At 44.8% G+C, this 6,000-nt stretch overlaps 1 protein-coding gene across 2 annotated transcripts in view; it reads right to left on the bottom strand.

Annotated features, from left to right (window-relative positions):
* SLIT3 (slit homolog 3 (Drosophila)) overlaps positions 1-6,000 on the bottom strand; it is a 580,975-nt gene that overhangs the window by 187,982 nt on the left and 386,993 nt on the right. The window lies entirely within an intron of this gene.

Here is a 6,000-nt window from a genome sequence, read left to right on the forward strand (position 1 = left end):
GTCAAAAGGCTGGGCTATTTGTTTCACACACTCCATCCAAGTCTCTGTTTTGCAACCTCCCACAGAGGACCTCTAACCCACTCCCCACTTAGTCCCTCCCCCAAGAGCAGGGTCAACACCACTCAATCTTCTATCTCTTAGGGACCTCTGCTTTTGTCATCTGGAATTGGTATGGAACTGGGCCATTCTGATTTTTGATGGGGGATAACCTTCTAGGCTGATCCTGGAGAACCAGAGACCCCAGGGGACTGCCTGGATCTTTTCAGGGACAGGCACTGATGAATTCAAAATAGCATTTCCACAAATCCATGCAAGATGGGGTCTCTCTGCTGCCTCCTTGTCCCTCCCCTCTCCTCCCCCTCCCCCATGTAACATTTGTTGCATTGAGGACAGAGGGTAAGGGAAATGCATCAGGTCTTGTAAGTGGCTCAAAACTAAGTTTTGTCACAGGTTTTTCTTTAAGCATCCCCAAAACCTCAATTGCCTTTCCAACTACCCTCGCAGTTTTCAGTTTGCTTTTATTTTTTGATAGACCAAATACATACGCTTGCTTTCATTCAACTTCAACCTGCTTGGGATCTCAGTGAGACATCAATCCCTAAAGACCCATTAGGCCTGCAGGGTGTTCCTGCAAAAACCTCATGTTCTGCCTTAACTGGTGTCAATTGTGCACAGTTGCCGACTGAAAAGCTCCAAAGAGAATGGTGTGGGAGGAGGGGTGTGCAAAGAGATGAGACTAGAGCCACAATCAGCTCCTCATGCTTTCTGAAGATCATAAAAGATATATACATATACATACACACAAGATACTAAAAATTTACCTACCCAGAAATAGCTGTTGCTACCACTTATGAGTACTATATATGTCACCAATATGATGTCCTAGTACAATTTCTTAAAAATCTTTTTTTCAGTTATACTGAGGACATCTGTCCATGTCATTAACAGTAGTCTACACCAACATCTGTAGTGGTCATATATCAATCAAAGGTGTGGGTGGCTATGATCCCACATTGTTGGGTATTCATTTATTTGCCATTTAAAGAGACAAAGGATGAATATTCCATCCACAAATTCTGGGGGACATTTGTCTAGTGACTTCCTTGTTACAAAGTCCCAAAAGGAGAACACTCTGGGAGAACACGTCAACACATCTTTCATTATTGAGTTGTCCAGAGACAATGAATACTAATGTACACTTCCACACTGATTTTCCTCAGCAACAGCTAATGATGACTTCAAATAGATTTTAAGGCAGAGCTCAACAACTACTGAAACCAGGACCATCCAAACAAATATTTTGCAAAGAGGCTGGAAAGACAGTGTGCGTGGGAGAGAGGCGTCTGTCACCTGCTGGAATGAGCTGCCATGAGCTGCTGGCTGAAACACACTCGGGGATTCTCTGGGCCACAGGTAGGCCCAAAGCCAGGATCAGAGCATGGAGCAGGGTGCAGCTGTAAATACTACTGGCTTCTAAGTGCCAGGGTGCCCCCCAAATGCAATCCAGTTTCTTCCGCCCACAGCTGATGTAAGTAAATCTATGCACAGTGAGTCCCAGTGCAGACTCTCCTGGCTGGGCCTGATTCAATGAGCAGGGCTCCAGCCTGGAGCCAGGGCACTGAACAAAGCCCACGATGACAGCAGAGGTCAGGCAGTGTCACCGAGGCCACTCCTCTGCTCTCCATCAGCCTCCAGGAAAAGGGGGCCCAGCTCCTGTCATCCCACTAATGTGATTTCCACAGGCATCTGGGCCATACCCAAGGCTGCAGCAGACACAGTGGTCCCAGTCTTTGCTGCCTACCGAGGGCTAGTCTCTGGGACTCCCAGTCCCTCCCAGGCTGGGCTGCTATCTTTGGCCGCTCTGGGAAACAGCCCCCAGCAACTTCTGGGAAATGGATGCTCATGATAATCAGGGTCAAGAAGTTGTGCAAACTGGAGTGAGGTCTAGAACTGTTAGCTGTAACCCTGCCCGGAAGCCATAGTAGGGCCACAGGTTCCAGTAACACATAAATTTTAAGGGACCCAAAACATAATGGGAACCCCCCACCCTCAGCAATTGTAGATATGTTCTGGTCTGCAATAATAGTGGATGAAGAGAGAAGAGCAATATTTAAGCAGAAAAGTCTGGTGATGTTGCTGGAAGTCCTTCCAGAAAAGCGCTCACACAGGCAAAATCCTGCCTTTGGTGGGAAACCACTTGGGTTTCTTGCTGAACTGCTCTTCCTTTAGGAGCTTCGTTTACAACCCAGCTGTCGTGTCCCCTCCCCAAGTGGCCTTATTCTACCACAACTGAGCAAAACAGTAGATTGTAGGGAATTTAACTGTTCCCCATGACAATCTGCTTGTAAATTTTATTAATTTTATTTTTCATTGAGCCTCTCTTCTCCAGCTAACAATCCTGCTGCTACCCATCTGCAGGATTGTATATTGATTTCATAAATACCTCCAGTGGGCTGACAATCTGACAGCTTTAATGGCGTTACTGATGGGGCGTAGAGGAGGGTTCAGGGCTGGGTGCTTCATTTTCGGTAACTGTCCCTTCACAATTATCTTGGGGCCTTTGTGAGAGTTCCTAATAGTATGTTTATCCCAGCGTGATGCCAGAACACTGAGCTATTGTGAAGCACTCTCCTTGAGAGAGACAGAAGCCACCATTTTGGCTGACAAATAAAAATAACAAAATCTATCCATAGAGCCAGAGAGCATAGTTCCTGCCAATTACTTGCTGGGGGTTGGTTGGGGTGATGGTGTTGGTGGTTAGTCTCTCACCCTCCTGGGGGAGAAAAGCTCAAAAGTGATCAGGGAAAGGGGTTTCCTTTTTTTTTAACCTTGGATAAAATGTATGAGGTTGGAAATGGATGAAGGGGCAAGAAGAGTACTGGGATATTTTCTGGGGAAATAAAGAACGATGGCTAGTGGGAAGGCTTTCTTGATTAGGGAGGGGTTGGGACGCCTCTTTAAATAATTAGAATTCTAAAAGAAACGGAGAACTGCATTAGCTAAAGTGCATCGTCCTGCTTCCGGAAAATGATTAACTGACGGATTATTCCATCCAAAAACACAAGAGCAAGGAGGACTTATCAAGGAGACAGTAAGTCAAATAGGAGTTGGCAAGAACCAATACATCCCCCTTGCAGCCAACCCTCCCCCCTTTTTTAATTTACTAAAATGCTTTGGACACAGATTAACTTTCTTTGCAAATTTATTATTGCTTCATCTACCTTGAATCGGGAACTGAAGACACTTTGATAAATGGATTGAGAGGTTGTCTAGTTCCATGGAGCTTTTTGAAATGTTTCTTGGGCCTCTCCCTACAATGTCTGGCATGCTTTGTTCCCAGAGAAACAGTGAATGACAGTTTCCACCCTTACGGACCCCAACCCACCCATGTTTACCAGGCAAGATCACTAGGCAAGAAGCAGGAATATGGTCTCTTTGCTCAATGGAGACAATGAGCTTGTCTGGGCCACATTTATGCTACCAGCAATCCTGTCCAGGTTAAATGACAGTTAGTGATTTGCTCTTTGATATCAATCTCAAATTACTCTGAAGCTACACAATGGGGCTTGGATGCTCCCCCACACTCGGGAAACTTGTTTATGAAATGGGTGGAGCCACTTATTAACCATAGGGTCTTGCATACTACTAAAATGCTAGATGCCTTGGTCTCCCTGTCTTTACAGTGGAGTATTAATTTTAATGACCTCAGAGGCTCATCATAAAGATGAAATGAGCAGATGCAAGTTGTATACCTCATGGAACACCTGGAATCCTGGTGTATTCGATGAAGAGCTGCATTCATATCATAGACTTGCCCCCTTTTTAGCCCTGGATTTACCAGAAACATCTTTTATTGTCACCCTCAGGATCCATGCCTACAGCTCTGCAAAGAATGCAAAATTGTTAATAATTTCTCCTTAAACCTGAGAAGGGGATTAAAGTTTCCCTTCACTATAATCTATATAGGAGTATTCACATTTGGTTCTAGATTCTTCCGGATGAAACAGGAGACATGGATTCAGGAGGAAAAGTGTGACTTAGTTTGATCTCTCTCTGAAATAGACACTGAGCCAAGGAGTCAGGGGTTAAATGCCCATTGACAAAGTACTTCTGGGAGGGACCAGGAAGGGGAGAAAGAAGCAGGATGGAGAAGACAGGGCAGTTAGGTAATGCTCGGGCTCCAGACCAATATCCTACAAGCTTGTGCTCTGAAGCAAGGGAGCAGCCCTCCGCAGCCAGGCTGCCAATCTTTGGATGAGTCTCCCCCCCCACTGATGCAAATGCTCTCCATACACTGCATGAAATGACCCTAGCACCAACAGCAAGGACCGACTGCTTCACAGGTTCTTAGCTATGACCTTTACTTAGCAGCAAAGTGCGAACGGTGAAGGGAGCCCAACAGCACCTTCATGAAAAGGCTTTAAAGACAAGGCTTCCTGAATCTGGAAGTCTTCAGAAGATTAAAAACTCACTCCTGAGGGTAGTATATTCGGGAGCAAAGACCAAGCAGTCACAGAGGGAAGGTAACTGATCAAAGACTACTGGGACAACTCGAGCTGGTACTTGTCTACTTCTCCAAACCCTTTGCACTGAGAAAAAATTCCATCCATTTCTGATTAAACTAAATTAGGGAATGATCTAAAGGCATTTTAAAAATTTTATTTGTTTATTCATATAAGAACTGGGGTACAGGCCAGAGGTGCAGGGGTGGTGAGAGTTTTCACCAGAGACAGAGTGGGGAGCAGAACAGGCCGACTAAAATACACTGCTGAGGGGAGCAGTGGGTGAGACAGGAGAGGTCTGCCACGCCATGTGAGTCAGCTCCCTGGCTGGGTTTCAAATTCCTGCCACAGTGGCTGTGGATAGCTTCACAGTGCTGAGACTTAACCCACTGCACCACCAGGGAGGCCCCTCTAAAGGCATTTTTACTTGGAAATATTGAATATGGATCAGGGCAGTGGATTACCATTCACTGTGGCCTGATTAACCATTGAAATCATTTTCTCAGTTACCGGTGAGGGGGGAGAAAAACTGCCCATTCTTGTTCTAGATATCAATCAAAACTCATTTAGGGTTTTTAAAAAATTCTTGCTAGATAACCCATAAACCCAAAATTTCTTGTATTCTTGTATACAACCAGGCTGTATAAATAAAGCTGAACCCTGCCTGACTCACTCTCAACTCCTAATATATAGTACTCTGTGGCACATAACTCTGCTCTGGGAACTAAAGGAAAAGACACTGTTTGCTTACCTTATTTTATACAGCAAGAGGAACAGACATGCAGGAAAAATTGTTCCCTGGGGATTTTACAATGGAGACTTCAGGGAGGATTTATCTTAAAAGGTAAATCTCTTCTGCAGGCAATTTATCTTAATAAGAAAGATTATATATTTGCAGTTGGGTCACTGTCAAAACCAAATGAGCCCCAAGCATATGTCCCCAGCTAAGAAGCCCGTGTACCTCCAGCTGGGTGTCTGGTGGTCGATGGCATCCTTTGTCCTAGGGAGATGACACCAGAGTCATCGTATCATTTCCTGAAAAACCTGCCACCCATCTCGGGGGTTCAGAGAATCAAAGTGCCAATGGGGGACAAAAAGACCTCAGATAACAATTATTTCTCACTGCTCCAGTTCAGTTCCAAATATTTCATTACAGGAGGCATATATATTGCTTATATTTCCCTGGTGGTAGATAATAACTGAAAGAAAGATAGCAGTAAGTGCTCTTTCCACTCTGCCTTCTTGGCTAAGCTCACTAGGAATGTCCCAGTCTCACCATTCAGATCAGACACCAGTTCAGGTTCTCAGGACACTCAATAAAAATGGGCTGAACACCTACTATGCTGGAGGGCATCAGACACTGAAATAGAGAACTGAAACAAACTAAGTTTCTGTCCTTTGGCATGGCGTTCTCACTGATCCCAGGTGTAAGTAAGCAGACCCTCTCACCTACAGGAAAGTGAACTATACATCTAACATTTCTTTTTTTTTTTTTTTT

The sequence above is a fragment of the Condylura cristata genome, unplaced genomic scaffold (genome assembly GCF_000260355.1).
Source record: "Condylura cristata isolate star-nosed mole 26May11 unplaced genomic scaffold, ConCri1.0 scaffold00008, whole genome shotgun sequence".
In the NCBI taxonomy this organism is placed as follows: Eukaryota; Metazoa; Chordata; class Mammalia; order Eulipotyphla; family Talpidae; genus Condylura; species Condylura cristata.